Source organism: Dendrobates tinctorius, unplaced genomic scaffold (assembly GCF_039654945.1).
Source record: "Dendrobates tinctorius isolate UK_male_01 unplaced genomic scaffold, ASM3965494v1 ptg000104l, whole genome shotgun sequence".
Classification (NCBI taxonomy): Eukaryota; Metazoa; Chordata; class Amphibia; order Anura; family Dendrobatidae; genus Dendrobates; species Dendrobates tinctorius.
In genome coordinates, this window is record NW_027361772.1 from 4,273,874 (window position 1) to 4,294,029 (window position 20,156).

At 45.5% G+C, this 20,156-nt stretch overlaps 1 long non-coding RNA gene across 1 annotated transcript; it reads right to left on the minus strand.

Annotated features, from left to right (window-relative positions):
• Positions 1-4,474: 4,474 nt before the first annotated feature.
• LOC141100448 (uncharacterized) lies at positions 4,475-5,063 on the minus strand. The gene is made up of 4 exons (XR_012234695.1): positions 4,997-5,063; positions 4,845-4,904; positions 4,617-4,682; positions 4,475-4,540 (listed from the first exon to the last, which is right to left on the minus strand). It is a non-coding gene; the product is annotated as an uncharacterized lncRNA (long non-coding RNA).
• Between the last annotated feature and the right edge of the window lie 15,093 nt (positions 5,064-20,156).

A 20,156-nucleotide genomic window follows, 5' to 3' on the forward strand; every position in this document is an offset into this window, starting at 1 on the left:
TGTACTGACAGTGAGCGTAAAGTATGTACACCTCTGCTTCCAACTCATGGAATATATATACACACCCTGCTACTGTCACTGCCAACTCCACAATAACAAAAAGAACAACTAGCTGCCATCATCAATCGTTTATACAGGCCACCTGGACACCCTTTACAGGTAGCGTTTGGCTTCAGGGGTGCGGTTTACAGAGCAAGAGGAACAGAACTTTTGAATTTTATGTACAGTGGCTTGCAAAAGTATTCTCCCCCCCATCCCTGACATTTTTTGAGCTTTGCTATGTCACAACCTGGAATTTCACAGCTTTTTTTTAACCCATGAGTGGGGTAAACCTGTGCAGGGCTTCTCCTCTCCTCAACCATTACAAGGATGACACAATGGCTAAGGGTTGTCAATTTCACATTAATTTTAAGGTTTCTTAATACTAAGGCTGGTTTCACATTCGCGCTTTTTAAGTTTGATTTTGGCGCGCACGGCGCACCGTCAAAAGTGTGCAGCGCAGGTCAAAGCGCAACTAGCGCACGGCCTGCGCACGATCTGCGCACCCTATGCTAAAGATAGGGTGCGCCGATCGCAGGCGCCGCTGTGCGCTAGGAGGCGGCGCTACAAGGAAGGGGCGGGCACGCCGGGCAGAGAGCCGGCTCGGGGGCGGAGCTACCCCCGGCCGTGCGTGCGCTTAAAAAGCGCGAATGTGAAACCAGCCTAACTGCTAACTGACAAGAGCAGATATTACCATACAGTTGCTGTGTAGGCCAATATTTCTCCATGGCAACAGACTACAAACAAACCATGTGTGTAGTCTGAGCCTGCAGAAAAAAAGAGGATACTTTTTTTTTTTACTATTGGAAGCAATAAGCAACATACATTATATCACTGTATGCCTGCATAAAGCATTCCCATGGTTCACCTCTGACAAGTACTCAGATACTCACACGCTGCGTGGACAGATCGTCTGACTTGTTAAAAGTTTTGTATCTGTCAGGGTAGCCACCTGTATTCTCATCTGAGCTGTGGGTGAAATCAGTGGAATAAAACTAGTAAGGTTATGTGCACACGGTGCGGATTCTGCTGCAGATATGCAGCGGATTTGGCCCTGCGTATACGCAGCAGAACTGCATGTGATGTACAGTACCATTGTAGCCTATGTAAAACAAAATCCGCAATGCACATGCTGCGTTTTTTTCCACGCATATTTGGTGCGGAATGAAAAAAGCAGCATGTCACTTCTTTTGTGCAGTTTTGCTGCAGTTTTCCACCTGTTCCATTCTAGAAAACCGCAGGTGGAAAACCGCAGGGGAAAACCGCACAAAACATGCAGTAAAACCACACAAAAAATGCACTAAATCCACAGGAAAAATGCAGGTCATTTGACCTGCGGATTTAGTAAATTCTGCGCGGAAAATTCCAAAGCAGAATAAGCAACGTGTGCACATAGCCTCAAATACAGACGGACTAAATGCCTCTTATAGGTCGTTGGAAGAGGAGTGGATGTGACGCCTAATCGGAGCAATAACGGGCGGACAGCCAATCCCATACCTACAGTTAGAAAAGTAGCTGCTCAGTAGCACTGAGCGTCAAGTTAATAGCGGCCATAGCTGCAAGTTGCAATATATATATATATATATATATATATATATATATATACACACTCACTGGCCACTTTATTAGGTACACCTGTCCAACTGTGTGTTAAGACTTAATTTCTAATCTGCCAATCACATGGCGGCAACTCAGTGCATTTAGGCATGTAGACATGGTCAAGACAATCTCCTGCAGTTCAAACCGAGCATCAGTATGGGGAAGAAAGGTGATTTGAGTGCCTTTGAACGTGGCATGATTGTTGGTGCCAGAAGGGCTGGTCTGAGTATTTCAGAAACTGCTGATCTACTGGGATTTTCACGCACAACCATCTCTAGGGTTTACAGAGAATGGTCCGAAAAAGAAAAAAAATCCAGTGAGCGGCAGTTCTGTGGCCGGAAATGCCTTGTTGATGCCAGAGGTCAGAGGAGAATGGGCAGACTGGTTCGAGCTGATAGAAAGGCAACAGTGACTCAAATTGCCACCCGTTACAACCAAGGTAGGCAGAAGAGCATCTCTGAACGCACAGTGCGTCGAACTTTGAGGCAGATGGGCTACAGCAGCAGAAGACCACACCGGGTACCACTCCTCTCAGCTAAGAACAGGAAACTGAGGCTACAATTTGCACAAGCTCATCGAAATTGGACAGTAGAAGATTGGAAAAACGTTGCCTGGTCTGATGAGTCTCGATTTCTGCTGCGACATTCGGATGGTAGGGTCAGAATTTGGCGTAAACAACATGAAAGCATGGATCCATCCTGCCTTGTATCAACGGTTCAGGCTGGTGGTGGTGGTGTCATGGTGTGGGGAATTTTTCTTGGCACTCTTTGGGCCCCTTGGTACCAATTGAGCATCGTTGCAACGCCACAGCCTACCTGAGTATTGTTGCTGACCATGTCCATCCCTTTATGACCACAATGTACCCAACATCTGATGGCTACTTTCAGCAGGATAATGCGCCATGTCATAAAGCTCAAATCATCTCAGATTGGTTTCTTGAACATGACAATGAGTTCACTGTACTCAAATGGCCTCCTCAGTCACCAGATCTCAATCCAATAGAGCATCTTTGGGATGTGGTGGAACGGGAGATTCGCATCAGGGATGTGCAGCCGACAAATCTGCGCCAACTGTGTGATGCCATCATGTCAATATGGTCCAACATCTCTGAGGAATGCTTCCAGCACCTTGTTGAATCTCTGCCACGAAGAATTGAGGCAGTTCTGAAGGCAAAAGGGGGTCCAACCCGTTACTAGCATGGTGTACCTAATAAAGTGGCCAGTGAGTGTATATTCTAAAATGTATTTAACCAGGAATATATGGATGCACTCAGCATCACACATTTTTTTTTAAAAAGGGGTTTAGATAGGGCTAGAAATCTACAATGCCCTACAATAACATCCTGGTTGCAAATTGAAAAATTATGCGAAAAACACATTGCATACTGATAAGTTAGAAAACTTGTATGACACTCATTCGACTTTCCGAGACCAACATTAGACCGATTTTCTAAACACAAATGAGTCTGAGCCCTCAGCCTGAGCCTATGGCTGAGCTTATTGCTATTATTGCGATTTATTAAATCTGTAATTAATCATTTTGATTGGATTTTGTTTTTAGCATATGGTGTTAGGTAATAAAGACAGGCCGTGGTCTATTACCCCATGGGAAAATGCTCTAATGTTATATTTATATGCAACATCGGAGATTAAGTTTTTTGTTTATTAAGTGAGGGGTATAAAGGAGACATAATAATTCTTTTTGCATATTAAATGAAAATGTAAGAATGGAAAAAGCGCCGATTTAAATGCAGCCGTTCATTGTTTATTACAGCTCCACCCACATCATGTCCTCGGAATGTCATGACGCCTACTGTGATATTACAGCCATGTCGTCATGACATCAGATTGTGATGTCACAGGTCACTGCTTATAGTTCCGTGTTCTACCTGAACTGCTCTGAGGGTTTTGTAGGAGAGAGAAGGAGAGAGGAGAGCGTATACTGCTGAGAGACAAATTTCATTTCTGCTCAGATTTTCTGAAAATGAACACGATCTTTTACCATCTACCTGCTCCATCCCATGCATTAGCAATGATGGATGGGAAATGGAACCTGTTTGGATGTTTCATGCTCGGAGACAAGCTGGCTGGGTCATTTGATGACATCTTTGACTCTTCAGAAAAAGAGACTAAAATCCCAGCGAGGTCATGGAAACGGTTCTAGAAACGGGAGAACTCGACCAAGCCTTATGATGTTCCACCAGATGCTGCTGCTGAAATAGCAAAGGAAGAACCAAGCAACGATTCACCAAGTGACCTGGAACTGGTACAAATTGAGGTGGGGCTGATTGAGAGGCTGCCCCTGTCATTCAGGAAGGGAAGTCCTATAAAGATGACTAAACAACCTTCTAAGACTGTAAAAAGGAGATTAGTGGATTTTATTAGGGAAAAGCTTGGATCAGCAAAGCTTCATCCACAAATCCACAAATATAAAACCGTTGGGACCCAAGTAAGTGAGGAGGACCTCAATGACATCCCAGTGGCCTCCAAAAGTACAAACACTGATCCTGTAGTTGAAGTCTCGGTACCCACACAAGTAGAGACAAGAGACCTAGAATCAATCTTGTAGATGTCACGTCCGAGTGCCACCTGTAAAAATAACATTTCCAACCTTCCTTCAATAGAAACACCAACACTCAAAGATGTGTTCTACATTGTCATATAAACAAGCTAACGCTTGTAACAAAGTGGCCGACAACTGAACATCCAGAATTGAAAAACATCAACCATTTTGTGGTGTTTAATTTCTTCGTTTATGTTTTGCTTCAATACTGTTTATTAAAAATAAAATTAAAAAAAAATTTTGTTTCAAAATCTAGACTTTGTGTGATAATTACCACTGCGTCAGGAGGTGATGCAGCGCGCCAAGGCGGTGAGGTATTTCTTCTATTTTTCGTTGGAACCTTCAATTTAGAAAAGAAAAAAAATTATGATTGATGTCACAAATTATTTCAAAAAGGCAATATTTTTTGCATGTACCTTTATGGTAGGTTTATTCACTTGTTTTTTGGGGGGTGGCCTGGTTTACTTTGGCTCTGAAGATACCTAAAATTTCCAATAAAAACTTGATTAAACTATGCAGAATACCATACGAGGTGATAGAATGTAAAGAAGGATTTTCACAGAAAGTGGACATGAATCCCCCTCAATACACTAGAGAGCCACACAAAATTTTTTTGGGGATTTTTCGAAATGGCATGACTTTACCGATTCAGAGGAGGAGGTGGTAGACACGCTGCTGTGGGTAGATCCCTCAGTATCTGACAGCTGTGTACATACAAAACCATACATTTAGTACACATACATCGGCTGGCCACTACACACTCAAAGGATGTATATACATATATAATTGTACTTACATTGACTCAGGTCGGTCACACGGTGCACACAGTGTAGCTGGGGTTTTCAGACTGTAGAGTGTATGCTCCAAAATGGCTGAAATGATATTTCCTGAAACATGACCACATGGCAAACCCTCATGAACGCAATCCAACGCAGAGTTAAATTTGGATAATTTGCTTGATTTGCGTCTGCCTGCATTTGCAATAGACTTCTATGGCATAAATAATGCTTCCATTACCTGTGCGTTCACTGCACTGGCCCCGAAAACGCTGCTGTCCGCATTGGAAGGTGCGTCACAAAATAACGAAACTTTGCAAACGCATGCCAATTTTGACATACGTTAGGATGCGTTACACTAATGGAAGTCTATGGGTGCGTTAAAATGTCCATTACAATGCGTTAGTGCTGCTTAAAAACGTGTCCGTTTAATGGATTGCCATAGCACAATGTGATCCAGGCCTAAAGGTACTGTCACACTTAGCGATGTACCAGCAATCCCGACCAGCGATATGATGTGGTCAGGATCGCTGGTACATCGCTAAGTGGTCGCTAGTGAGCTGCCACACAGGCAGATCTCACTAGCGACATCGCTGGGGACGGGGATCGCTACTTACCTGTCACACCAGGCGATCCTGCGTCCTCCCGCCCGGCTCCACGCGTCGCTCGTCCTCACAGCAGGAAGCGCCGCAGGAAGCTGACGACGAGAAACAGTCCTGAACGTTCTAGCGCGATCAGCGATAACCAGCGGGGGAGCCGGTCGTAGGTAAGTATCAGACACAGAGATATCGCTAGCAATATCGCTATAACGTCACTAGTTATAGCGATATTGCTAGCGATATCTCTTAGTGTGACATGCCCTTTAGTCTTCACAGTTATCACTATATTTGCAAGTAGAGATAACAGTACCTTTGAACAAGCATGGCTCAAGTGAGTAATGAATAACAATACTGCTCTGGAAACTGACAATGTTGGGGCTAGGGCTGGCGATTTTGTATGATGGAGGCTGCAGAAAGCTCTGGTGTTCATCTCATTGGCAGCAAGCTGTACGCTATGTAAGATAAAAGCTCTCATTGCAAGCAAATAACTGTATATAGAAAAAAAGCAAGTAAATTGCAAACTTGATTATTTTCATGTTGTTTAAATGCATGCAAATATCCATTTAATACATGAAAAATTAACTTGGAAATGACTTTGGGTCTATTTATTATGCATTGATTCAGAAATGACCTAATATCCTATGAATGATACTGTATGTCCTCTGCGCATAGAGAGAAACCAGAATCCTAGATTAAGACTGAATGATTCATTTCTTACACAAATATCTGTAGACAAGACCTTTTCAGTAACTTTAATAGTACATGTATGTAACAGAGTCTTACACACATGAAAAATATAAATCTGATGTTACTGATCGAGAATAACGTTTATGAGATTGCTCAGCAGAATATATGATGTTCCTCAACAGGTAAAACCAGCTGCATCTCCTCCTCACATTTATTTCAGGAAGCCTTTGCTGCTCCACCATTTATTTGCTTAGGCCTCTTTCACACATCCGTTTTTTGGCGTCAGTCACAATCCGTCGGCTCAATGGATCGACGGATCCGTCGCAGATTGTGAAAAACTGGTGCGATGGATCCGGTTTTTCAACGGATCCGTTGAAAAAATGGATCCGTCGCGTCCGTTATTTTAACCGTGTTTTGACGGATCCGTCGAATCCGTCAAAAGAATAAATAGATAGAAAGAATAGATAAAAAGAAGAAAGAGTAGATAGAATGAAAGAATAGATAGATAGAAAGAAAGAATAGATAGATAGAAAGAAAGAATGGAAAGGAAGAATAGATAGAAAGAATAGATAGATAGAAAGATACTGTAGATAGATAGCTAGAAAGAATAGATACAAAGAAAGAATAGATAGAAAGAAGAGATAGATAGATAGAAAGAAAGAAGAGATAGATAGAAAGGAAAGATAGAAAGAATACATACATTACCTGCGGTAACCTCTTCCCTTGGATTTTCCCACACTTCAGAGTTCACTCCAGGTCAGGCTGTGAGGGGGCGGAGCTTCAGTAACGTCAGTGTTAGTCACCGAACCTCCGCTCCCAGCATCACATTCTTCAGTGCTTTACAGCCGGGGTGGTCGCATTAGCACTGCTCCCTTCCGTAAAGTATTTAGCCCCCAGATATGGATTACGCCGTGGGACTTCACTGTTCGCCGGACAGGTATGGGTATATTGTTGATTTTCTATTTTTTATTTCTTTCAGGAGATCGAGGGCTTCGATTGGATAAGGAGAACAATAAAGATGGAAACCCTGTGTGTTTACTGTATTTATTTCATTAAAAGACTTTATTCTTATTGTGTGTGTGTTTATGTAACCCTTGAATAACTCTAGGATTAAAGTGTAGTAATGGATAGGTGTCTTAGGGTCCCGTTTCACTAAGCGACGCACCAGCGATCCCGACAATGATACGACCTGGAAAGGATCGCTGGTGCGTCGCTAAATGATCACTAGTAAGCTGTCCAACAGGCAGATCTCTTCAGCGATGCAACAGCGATCCGGCGATCCGTGTAACGACCTCTCCGGTCGTTGGTACCTTGTCACACAGCAGCTTATCAAACGATTCCCACCTGCATCCCTAAATTCTGCGTCGCCAACGAGGTCACTTATCGGCGTCAAACACAGCGATGCAAGCTGGCCAGCGGGACGCCGACAACGAAAAAATGGCCCAGGACATTCGAGCACGATCAGCGATATCCAGCGGGGGAGCCAGTCGCTGCTGCGTGTCACATGTAGCGAGAGCGCTGGCGAGGTCGCTGTTGCATCACAAAAACGGTGATGCTTCAGCGATCTCGCTAGCGATCTATGTGAGAAGGGGGCTTTATTGACACCTCTCCATTACTAACCCGGGCTTAATGTCACCTTACAATAGCAAGGTGACATTAACCCCTTATTGCCCCATTTGCCACAGCTACAGGGCAAGTGGGAAGAGCCGGGCAAAGCGCCAGAATTGGCGCATCTAATAGATGCGCCTTTTCTGGGCAGCTGCGGGCTGCTATTTTAGGCTGGGGGGGCCATGATCAATGGCCCCTTACCAGCCTGAGAATACCAGCCCCCAGGTGTAAGCTTTAGTCAGGCTGGTTATCACAAATAGGGGGATACCCATGCCGTTTTTTTTATTTCTATTATTTTTTATATTCAGCGCAGGAGCGGCAGATGAATACTCCCATCCGCCGCTCCTGCTCTCACTGCAATTAGTGGTAGTAGGTGTAGGATGATGGGATCAGTTGTCCCATCAGCTGACACCAGTGACCTGAGGTAAACTGAGCATGCTCAGTTAAAAAAATCAGAATCCGTCGTTGGATTCCGTCATTTGATGGACAACGACGGATCCGTCGCCCATAGGCATCCATTCTAGCAGACAACGGACGGCGATGGATTCATTGCTGTCCGACTTTTCGACGGACACAAAAAACGTTGCTCTCCGGCCGACATACAAAGAAATTCCGACGGATGAAACGTGCGGCCATCCGTCACAATCCGACGCTAATACAATACTATGAGAAAAAAACGATCCAGCGGCATCAGTTTTTATCAAAAAACGACGGATTGTGACTCATGGCAAAGAGCGGATGTGTGAAAGAGGCCTTAGGGGAAGGTGTAAAACCAGAACTGTCAGTTTCTCCATCTATCTCAGGCTCTGTGCAGGAGGCAATAGACACCTCTACATAAATATTACTAGGACTAGTCATACATAAATGCTGACTTGTTACCTTTTTCAGCTTTCTTTTACTTTCTGCTCTAGGTCCACACAGGTGCAGGCATCCTTTATTCTAGATGAACTTTGGACTTTTCTCATCTGCAAAAGGTCACAATTTAAGGATTTTTGATATTTACATGCATATATTTTGGACTAAAAACATTTTTGACATCATTTGGCTTCCTCCTTCTCTTGGGCATTCATCTTTGATGTGATCTGTGGTCATATATCACCTGAAAGGAGCCGAGAAACAGACTGATAGAAGAGTCACAAACTCTCCTGTCAGACTTTGCTATGCTCTCACTAAGGCTGGAGTCACACACAAGGTAGAAAAATACGGACCGTATTTTACGTCCGTAATACGCATAAATGGTCCCTAAATAGTGCTCCGTATGTCATCCGTTGTCAGGGCGTGGCCGCGTATTTTTCTCATGTAAGCATCTGTATGTAATACCGTTTTTTTCTCGCAATCTTGCAAAATGGACTTTTCACGGTTTTGAGGCCTGCACATAATTTAAATCATCAGCACCAACCCTATTTATTGCCTCAACATCAGGTGGCAGCCTCCAATCTGCCCATTTTGGTGCTCTGCTTGTGTGGGGGTCTTGCTGGTTATTAGCAAACATGTCTGACACACTTCAGTTCACCCCAACTGACCGTGTTCTCTTCAACTGGGTTTTGTCCAGGCGCTTTGGCAAGCCATACCCAGTGATTGTGGATCCGAGGAGGAGGAGACGCATGTGGGTCCATCCACTTTTGAGGAAACGACTCACAAGAGGTCATTTTCAGCCCCTCTATTCTTCTCTGCAGGATCATCCGGAAAAATTTTACAAATACTGTCGCATGAGCCTTGCAACATTTGATCTACTCTTGGAGACAGTGCGCCCTTGGATCCTGGGATAACCTTTCAGGACAAAAGCATGCGCCAAGCTAGATCTGCAGAGGAGCGACTTCTACTCACATTACGGTATGTACTACACAACCACATTCTCTATGTTCATGATGTGTTGCCCAAGCTCTGTTTTTTATTTGGTCCGAAGTTTAATGCCCTCATCTTATTCCAGATATATATAAACTTACAGACCAGAATGTTATGTGTAATATGTACTGAATATCACGTAGTGATTGTGCGACCAAATATATGTGTGTTAGTAGATATGAATCACTAACAAGTTTGGTATGTATGTACCTGGTGTTTTGTTAATTTGTGCATTCTAAAATGTTCCATTTCTGTTGTTCTTCAGCTTCCTGTCCACTGGCCTGTCTTCTGCCGCCCTCCACCATGATTTTCTCATTGGATTATCTACCATTTCTGGCATAGTCAGGTCGACATGTAGTCAAATATGGTCAACACTACATCAACTCATCATGCCCCAGCCCAGGATGGAAGACTGGTTGAGGATATCAAGGGACTTTGAGGAGGAATGCCAGTTTCCTAATTGGATTGGGGCCCTTGAAGTCAAACATATCCGGGTGCGTAAGCCGCCGAACTCTGGCTCCCAATTCTTCAATTAGAAACAATAATTTTCTGCTGTATTGTTGGCTCTGGCCGACCCTCAATACAAGTTTATAATTGTTGAGATTGGGGCCTATGGAAGGACGGGAGACTCTAGAGTCTTCAATACTTCCATTATGGGTCGGCGGCTACGCAACAACCAGTTGGATCTACCACCACCACGCCAGCTACCAGGATCCACTCAAGAATCAGTCCCTTATGTCCTTGTGGCAGATAAGGCTTTTCAGTTAACGCACAATGTCATGAGACCATATCCCCGGCACAACCTGGACCACCAGCGCGGAATTTGTAAATTGCGCCTATCACGTGCTCGGCGACTGGTGGAGTGTTCCTTTGGCATTCATTGGCCAAAATGGTGGGTCCTCCAGTCTGCCATTCAGCTGAGTGAACAAAATGTAAATGAAGTAATTAAAGCATGTGGTGTTGCCCATAACTTCACCAGGATACATGATTGTTCCTCCTCTGCTGGTGTTGTGCGTGGGTCAGACAATGTACGTAGGGCGAGACCACCTATCAACCCTCAACGTAGAACGCTCTCTGGGCTCAAAGTGCCTGATATTTTCACAAATTACTTTATGTCACCTGAGGGGGAAACTTCTTGGCCAGAGCATGCTGTGTCTATGTTGTTAATGTTTCTTTTTGGCCTTTGGGAAACTATATATATTACAACCCCTTATGTCTTTTCTCTGTTTAGAAATCAATGTGTAAGCATATGGCAGCATGTCGTGATGTAAGTGCATCATTGATAAAGACAACAACAATTGAAAGTGAAAACATTTTATGTATCCTTTTTTAAAGGCCTTGTGAAGCCTTATGTTATTTAGCAAAATGGCCAGAATTGGCCTTAGAACGCAAACAAATTTTTCGAATGTTAAAATACAGCATTTAACCACAAAAACACACACAAAGTTATAAATTGTAGTATGTAGGGGGTGGAGAAGGCGGCAGCCCAGCCTGTGTTGCCTGATGGCTAGTGTGACCACCTTGGCCCTCGGCCTGTGTGGGGGCATACTCTTGCCCATGATGGAGGTAGTGGGCCGGCTCATGAGCTTGAGGTGGATACTGGGCACTATATTGGAGATGACTATCCTGTTGAGGCTGGTAGGGCCGTGAGTCTAAACCACCAAAATGGCCATGTCGTCCCCAACCAGATTGGGACCAACCTCCAACATTGGCTGGGAACAAGTGGCCATATTGGTGTGCTGGGTTATACCCTGACATTTGGGAATGATGTTGCCAATGTTGGGAAGGGGGGGGAAGGGGGTGAGGTGTAGGCCCACGTGTAGGAGGATCCTCAGACCCTGATTGAGAAAGCACTTGGGGGTGTGGGTTAAGACGCATGAGATTCCTGGGTGACAGCTGCCACCTCTCCAGAAACTCAAACAGCTCATAAGGGGTATTGGGGGGTGTGCTTGCGTCAATTAGAATCTGAATGGATCCTCGCACACGTAGCCGCACCTCACGGAGAAGGGAACGTAGATAATGGGCAAGGCTGCGTGAGTACTCCTCCTCCCCATTATCAGCGGCAACTCTGTTATGGGAATTTTGGGCCTCTGTATCCACATTCGTCATGGTATCAGTGGCACAGCAGGCTGGGGGGAGCCCTCCAGGCAAACAGTTGGGCTGCTGCTGTTGCCCTGTTCATCATGGATGTCGGGTAGTGATGCAGCTGATGGTCCTTGTTGTGGCTCTGTTCCTGGTGGTGGTGTTTCTGGTGGCGGCCCAGGTTCTAGGGCAGGGTCAGGTCAAGCCGGAGAAGTGACTTGGGCCTGGCTCCTTGGAAGCTCACAAGATGGTCCAGACAGCTCAACCCCTCCACCTACAGGATCGATGGCCTCTGATTCAGACCATGTCCTTTCAGTGATGTTAGAGTGAGTTCTGTGATTAAATATAAAATGTAGAAAAAGGAAATTTTTGATCGGGCCCTATAAAGCATTTGTGCCATGTGGTGTTTTTGTTATACTTACAGTCTGAGATCCATAATTGGAGCGAGGAACGAGAGGCGGTCGAAATAAACATTTCTGCTTTGTGTGGGCCCCTGAACCACTTCTTGCCCACTTCTGGCGTTCACGGCGATACTGGTCACGGATGCTGCGCCAGCGTCTCATCACATCTTCGACTGCAATGTGACATAAAAGAATGAAAACTTACAATTTGCCTAAAACAAGTTTTTGAACTAGTATCAAAGTCATGTGGCCTACTAGGGTGTGAGTTCTACCCAGGGTGGCATATAGCATTGCTGCAACCAGGCCAGATGCACAGGGTCACAGTAGCTCATGTGGCAATTAGCAACTCTTTAAACTGTTTTTGCTAGGCATTATGAGGAGCTTAGGGACAGGGTAACATTCTGTCAGGGTCAAACAGTGTGTCCAAAAATAATTTACAAGACACAAGAGCCCAATATCAGAAGCACAGGATGTGGGGGGGGCCTACTTATAACATTTTTTGGGGATGGCAGGTAATTTGACATACATAATTTATGTGCACGTACTTATGTGCTGCTGCTCCTCACATGGCCGATCACCAAAATCAGGGAACATTTTGCGACATATGCGCCTCCATGCAGACTCCTTTCTTGCCCGGTCGGCATAATGTGCATCCTGCAGTACCCAGCCTCAGCCACTATACAGTTGATGGAGCTGTGCTGTGCAGCTCGGTAACTGAGTAGTTCTGGAAGACGCCGACACCGGGAACAGCTCAGGGGTGACAGGTGTCACACCTTTATCAGTCAGACTTTGATGAGCTATCTTCAAGAGTCCTGGACAACCCCTTTTAACCTCTTTAACCCCGAGGGTGGTTTGCACGTTAATGACCGGGCCAATTTTTACAATTCTGACCACTGTCCCTTTATGAGGTAATAACTCTGGAACGCTTCCATGGATCCCGGTGATTCTGACTTTGTTTTTTTTGTGACTTATTGTACTTCATGTTAGTGGTAAAATTTCTTTGATATGACTTGTGTTTATTTGAGGGAAAAAAACAGAAATTTGGAGAAAATTTAGAAAATTTTGCAATTTTCCAACTTTGAATTTTTATGCCCTTAAATCACAGAGATATGGCACACAACATACTTAATAATTAACATTTCCCACATGTCTACTTTACATTACAATTTTGGAACTAATTTTTTTTTCGTTAGGAAGTTATAAGGGTTAAAAGTTAAACAGCGATTTCTCATTTTTACAACATAATTTTTTTTAGGGACCACATCGCATTTGAAGTAATTTTGAGGGGTCTATACAGCTCTGGCAAAAATTAAGAGATCACTGCACAGTTTTATAAAAATCAGCTTCTCTACACATCTGACAGCCATTACATTCCAGTGTCAGTTGAATTCCAACCAGAGGACACCTCATTCTACTTAAAGGGAATCTGTCACCCTTTTTTTTCAGCTGCCGGCATTGACATCAGGTGCTTATCTACAGCATTCTATAATGCTGTAGATAAGCCCCCGATGTAACCTGAAAGATAAGAAAAACAGGTTAGATTCTACTCACCGGAGGGGGCGGTCCGGTCCGATGGGTGTCGCGGTGTGGTCCGGCTCCTCCGATCTTCATACGATGCCGTCCTCTTCTTCCCTTTCTGTAGTGGCTCCAGCGCAGGCACACTGCTCTGCCCTGTTGAGGGCAGAGCAGAATACTGAAGTGCGCAGGCGCCAGACCTCTCCCGACGCCTGCGAACTGCAGGACTCTGCCCTCAACAGGGCAGAGCAGTGTGCCTGCGCTGGAGCCACTAGAGGAAGGGAAGAAGAGGACGGCATCATATGAAGATGGGAGGCGCCGGACTGGACCGCGACACCTATCGGACCGGACTGCCACCCTGCTGTGGCGTTCACAATCCTCTTGCAATAGGACAAGCTGAATGGCAAAACAAATGCTAGTAACATCCGAAAAGTAACAGGAATGAAAAAATAACTTTTAACCATGCCAAAGGAGTTGAAAAGAAAAGTCTTGAGTGAGGAAAAGAAGGGCTCAATTCTGGCTTTCCTAGTAGAGGGAAACAGTGAGCATCAAGTTGCCTCCATCCTTAAAATTTCTAAAACGGCAGTCCATTACAACAAGGTCAAGCACCAGACATTGAGGACAACAAAGCTACAGACTGGCAGAGGGCGAAACTGACTCTCCACTGACCGGGATGACAGTCATCTTATTCGAATGTCACTCAGCAACAGCAGGATGACATCAAGTGACCTACAAAAGGAATTGAAAATGGAATCTGGGGTGTAATGCATGGCAATAACAGTTTGTAACAGGTTCCTAGAGGCAGGGCTCAAGTCATGTAAGGTAGAATAAAGCCATTCATCAATGAAAAGCAAAGGAGAGCCAGGCTGAAGTTTGCCAAAGACTATAAGGATTGGACCATAGAGGACTGGAGAAAAGTAATCTTCTTTGATGAGTCTAATTTTCAGCTTTCACCTGGCCATCTAATGGTTAGACTGAGGCCTGGAGAGGCGTACAAGCCACAGTGTCTTGCACCCACTGTGAAATTTGGTGGAGGATCGGTGATGATCTGGGGATGCTTCAACAAGGCTGGAATTGGGCAGGTTAATCTATGCGAAGGACGTATAAATCAAACAGCATAAAAAGTTATCCTGGAAAAACAGCTGATTCCTTCTGCTTAGGCAATGTTCCCCAAACCCTGAGGACTGGTTTCTCCAGCAGGACAAAGCGCCATGCCACACAGCTAGGTCAATCAATGTGTGGATGAAGGACCACCATATCAAATCCCTGTCATGGCCAGGCCAATCTCCAGACCTGAACCCCATTGAAAACCTCTGGAATGATTGATAGTCACAAGCCAAAAAACAAAGACGAACTGCTTAAATTTTTGTACCAGGAGTGGCATAAGGTCACCCAAAAGCAGTGTGAAAGACTGATGGAAAGCATGCCAAGACGTGTGAAAGGTGTGATTAAAAATCATGGCTATTCCACAAAATATTGATTTCTGAACTCTTCCTGAGTTAAAACATTAGTATTGTTGTTTCTAAATAATTATGACCTTTTTTTTAGCATTATTTGAGGTTGTCAAGCACTGCATTTTTTTGTTATTTTGATCATTTCTCATTTTCTGAAAATAAATACAAAATGTATTGCTTGGAATTTCGAAGACATGTTGTCAGCAGTTTATAGAATAAAAGAGCAATTTACATTTTACTCAAAAATATACCTATAAAGAGAAAAATTAGACAAAATGAAAATTTTGCAGTGGTTTCTTAACTTTTGCTAGAGCTGTATGATAGAAAATGCCCAAAATTAACAGCATTCTAAAAACTCCACCCCTCAAGGTGCTCAAGAACATATTCAAGACGATTATTATCCCAGGTGCTTCACAGGAAATTTTGTAATGTTTAAAAAAAAAATGAACATTTAACTTTTTACACAAAAAAAATACTTCAGATCCAATTTTTTTTTACCAAGGGTAACAGGAGAAGTTGGACTGCAAAAGTTGTTGTGCAATTTGTCCTGAGTATGCTGATAACCCATATGTGGGGATAATCCACTGTTTGGGCGCATGGCAGAGCTCGGAAGGAAAGGAGCGCCGTTTTACTTTTTCAACGCAAAATTGGCTGGAATTAACATCAGATGCCATGTCACGTTTGGAGAGCCCCTGATGTGCCTAAACAGTGGAAACCCTACACAAGTGACACCATTTTGGAAACTAGACCCCTAAGGAACTTATCTAGATGTGTGGGGAGCACTTTGAACACCCCCAAGTGCTTCACAGATGTTTATATCGTAGAGCCGTAAAAATAAAAAAAATCATATTTTTTTCACAAAAATGATATTTTTGCCCCCAATTTTTTATTTTTTCAAGGGCAACAGGAGAAACTGGACCCCAAAAGTTGTTGTGAAATTTATCCTGAGTATGCTGATACCCGATATGTGGGGGGAAACCACTGTTTGGGCACATGGCAGTGCTCACAAGGCAAGGAGCGCCAGATTTTACTGTTATGGTTTGCAGGTGCCATGACCCACTGGGAGAGCCCATGAGGTGCCAAAACAGCAGAACTCCCCCATAATTGACCCCATTTTATGAACTACACCTCTCAATGAATGCATCTACGGGTGCAGCGATTATATTGACTCCATGGGTGTGTCACAGAATTTTATACCATTGGGCAGCGAGAATAAAATAACTACATTTTTACCACCAAAATTTTTAGTCAAAGATTTTACATTTTCACACAAGAAGTGGGTAAAAATGGCAACAAAATTTGTCCCACAATTTCTACTGAATGTGGCAATACCCCATAGGTGGCTGTACAGTGCTACTTAACCATGCGCAGAGACTTGGGAGGAACAAAGTGCTATTTGCCTATTCAAGTGAATGGATCTGTGCACGTCAGAGTGTTTCCACGGACCGTGTGCCCGTGGGCAAAACACGCTAAGATGTCTGTTTTTTAATGTCAAAAAGGGTCAAAAAACATCCAGCAGACGTGCATACGCATAACACACATGGATGTCATCTATGTGTGTTATGGTACTGGAAATATCAGGACGTGTGAAAGAGGCGTTATAGCGGGTTTTTATGTTTGGCATCTGTCACACACTAAAAGTCGCTTTTTATTGCAAAAAATAGTTTTCGCATCACCACATTTTGAGAGCTATAATTTTTCCATATTTTGGCCCACAGAGTCTTGTGAGGTCTTGTTTTTTGCGGAATGAGTTCACGTTTTTATTGGTACCATTTTCGGGCACATGACATTTTATGATCGCTTTCTATTCCGATTTTTGGGAGGCAGAATGAACAAAAACCAGCAATTCATGAATTTGTTTTTGGGGGGGCGTTCATACCGTATCGTGTGTGGTAAATTTGATAAGGCAGTTTTATTATTTGGGTTAGTAAGATTACAGCAATACCTCATTTATAGAATTTTTTTTAATGTTTTGGCACTTTTATACAATAAAACCACCGTATATACTCTTGTATAAGCCGAGATTTTCAGCATATTTTTTGTACTGAAAACGACCCCCCTCAGCTTATACATGAGTCATTGTCCAGAGAGGGGGATAGGTGGAGCAGCAACAGGAGCCAGGGGCTGCGGCACAGTGACAGTTGCAGCTGCTGGCTAACAGAAGACATCATACTCACCCTCCTCGCACCGTCGCTGCATCTCCGTCCTGGTGCCGCCAACTAGTCCAGTGCTCAGCGGTCACATGGTACCGCTCATTAAGGTAATGAATGAATGAATATGCATGCATCTCCACTCCCATAGGCATGGAGCACATATTTATTACCTTAATGAGTGGTACCACGTGACCGCTGAATACAGGAAGAGCTGCCGACGCCGGGACAACGGAGATGCAGCGACGGCGCGAGGAGGGTGAATAGGATGGGGGTGTGTGTGAGCCATGCATACAACGATGGGATGGGGGATGAGCCATGCGGGACCAGGGGAGCCATGTGGGACCGGAGGAGCCATGCGGGACTGGAGAGCCATGTGGGACCGGGGAGTCATGCGGGACCGGGGAGTCATGCATACAACAGGGGAAGCCACATATAGCAGGACAGGATGGGTGAGCAACACATAGCAGGACAGGACAAAGGAGCCACAAATAGCAGGACAGGGCGGAGGAGCCACGCATAGCAGGACAGGATAGAGGAGCCACACATACACTGACAGAGAGACTTGCTGATCATGCACTGCTCGTGTGGTACTCGCAGGTACGCAGGATGCAGTGACGAGACAGAGACGGAGCAAGCTTAAATTCAACCTTTATATATGGGTTGTGTGGATAACTGGTAAGCTGACAATACTTTTCCCCGCAGGGATTTAGACAATAATACACACAAGCAACACGATATCAACTACCCGGCCGGTGCCGGTAACTATATGGCCACGGTATAGCCAACTACGAGTCCTGGAATTATAACTAGCTAACAACAGAGTGTCACTTATACTATTCTGATGTCCTGCATAGTCGTTTTCTGGTAGGTGTCCGTTCGGCGTCTCAGCCGCTGGGCCCAGCCGGCGAGAAGCTGTCACAGGCTTCTGGCGTTCCTACGCCCAAGTGTAAACGGAGCACAACAAGCCCCAGGAGAGTTCCTCAGCATTGGGCCCCCTTGCGGAGGCGAGATGGTGGCAGCCACGGGCCTGAACGTATAGGTCGTGGCTGCCGCGGGGTGCAGCGTCTGGGCCGCAGTCGCGGTGTGGACCGGGACAGGGGCGGCTGCGGGTAGCAGCGTACAGGCTGCAGCTGTTGTGTTGACCGGGACAGGGGCGGCCGCAGGTGGCAGCGGGTGGGCTGCAGAAGCAGGCTGGAGTCGGGCGGTGGCAACTGCGGGTGACAGTGGGCAGGCCGCAGCCGTGGGCTGGAGTCGGGCAGTGGCGGCAGCGGGTGGCAGCGGGCAGGCCGCAGCTGTGGGATATAGCGGGGCTACCGCGGTCGCGGGTCTCTCTGTCCGGGGCGCAGCTGCGGATGTCAGGTCTGTGTCACTCCATCATGCTGCTCGGTGCCGTCCTCTCCTTGGATCAGGTGAGCCCCTGTCCTGCCTCCCTGGAAGACGCTGACTTCCTCCAGTTCTCCAGTTCCACCTTGGTTCCTATTTCGTGCTCCTTCTCTCTCTCTTTTTCGAGTACACTCTGCTGGTTCCCTGTGCTCCTTTTATAACCACTCCCCTCCACACTTTCTAGAAGAGTCTCTGGTCCGTCCTCTCATCACATCCCCCGGAAACAAACCCCCTAGGTGACAGCCCCCTTGGTTCCGGCCCACTTACACAGCAGGGGCTCTCTCTCCTACACTCATGACAGAAAGTTTCTTAGCTCTGGTGACTCAGATGTCGTCATGACGACATCGGGTTACCATGGCAGTGATCGGTACTCCAATCCAAAGGCAGAGGGGCTGTCAGCCTTCTGCCTGCTCCCGGAACGCTGCGATCGTGTTCGATCACAGCATTTCGGGGGTTAAAGTGCCGGAAGCAGTCTGTGACCGCTCCTGGCAGCTAGTGTCGGGTGTCAGCTGTGAGAATCAGTTGACACCCAGCTGCGATTGGATGCGCACCCTCGAGTGCGCGGCCGATCGCGATGATGTACTATACCTCTCCTATTTGCCAGCTCCTTCACTGGATACCAATTCCCCACTGAATCCAGTTTAAAATAAAGGCGCTGACCTATAAACCCGTCTATAATCTGTCTCCTCCATAATACTACAAACCAGGGTCTGCTCCAGGTTTTCGTGGGCCCCAAGCGAAAGCGTTTCAGTGGGCACCTTTAACACATACCACAATTCATGATGCACAGGTAAGAAATATAGGTACAGTACAATGCCAAAGATTTCACTTACTTCCTACACTACAGGAGTGATATCAATAGCTCAGAAACCAGACAGTATAGTCCCCCTTAAAGACTAATGTGCCCCATATAATGCTCCATACTGTCATGCCCGCCATGTCTGTTATGCCTGTCATACCCGCCATGTCTGTTATGCCGCATGATCCCTGGAGCAGTGTGCACGCGCACCGAACTATCATGCCCGCCATGTCTGGTATGCCGCATGACTCCTGGAGCAGTGTGCACGTGCACTGAATTCTCATGCCCGTTATGTCTCATGCTGCAAGATCCCTGGAAGCAGTGTGCACACGCACCTCGTGACTGTTGTGCTGCAAGATGCCTGGAGCAGTGTTCATGCGCGCCTCATCTCATGGCTGCCTGCCATTGCCAGTGGACATGTGTGTTCTACCTCATGGCTATACGCCGTTGCTGTGTGACCAGCCGTCTCTGCTCTGCTTGCAGCAATCCTCTCTGTGTTCCTGGAGCCCCTGATCATGTGACCTTTCCTATGTTCCAGCACTGTCTGATGCAGCAGTCCTCTCTGTATTCCTGGAGCCCCTGATCATGTGACCTTTCCTATGTTCCAGCACTGTCTGACTCAGCTAACCTCTCAGTGTTTTTGGAGCCCCTGAT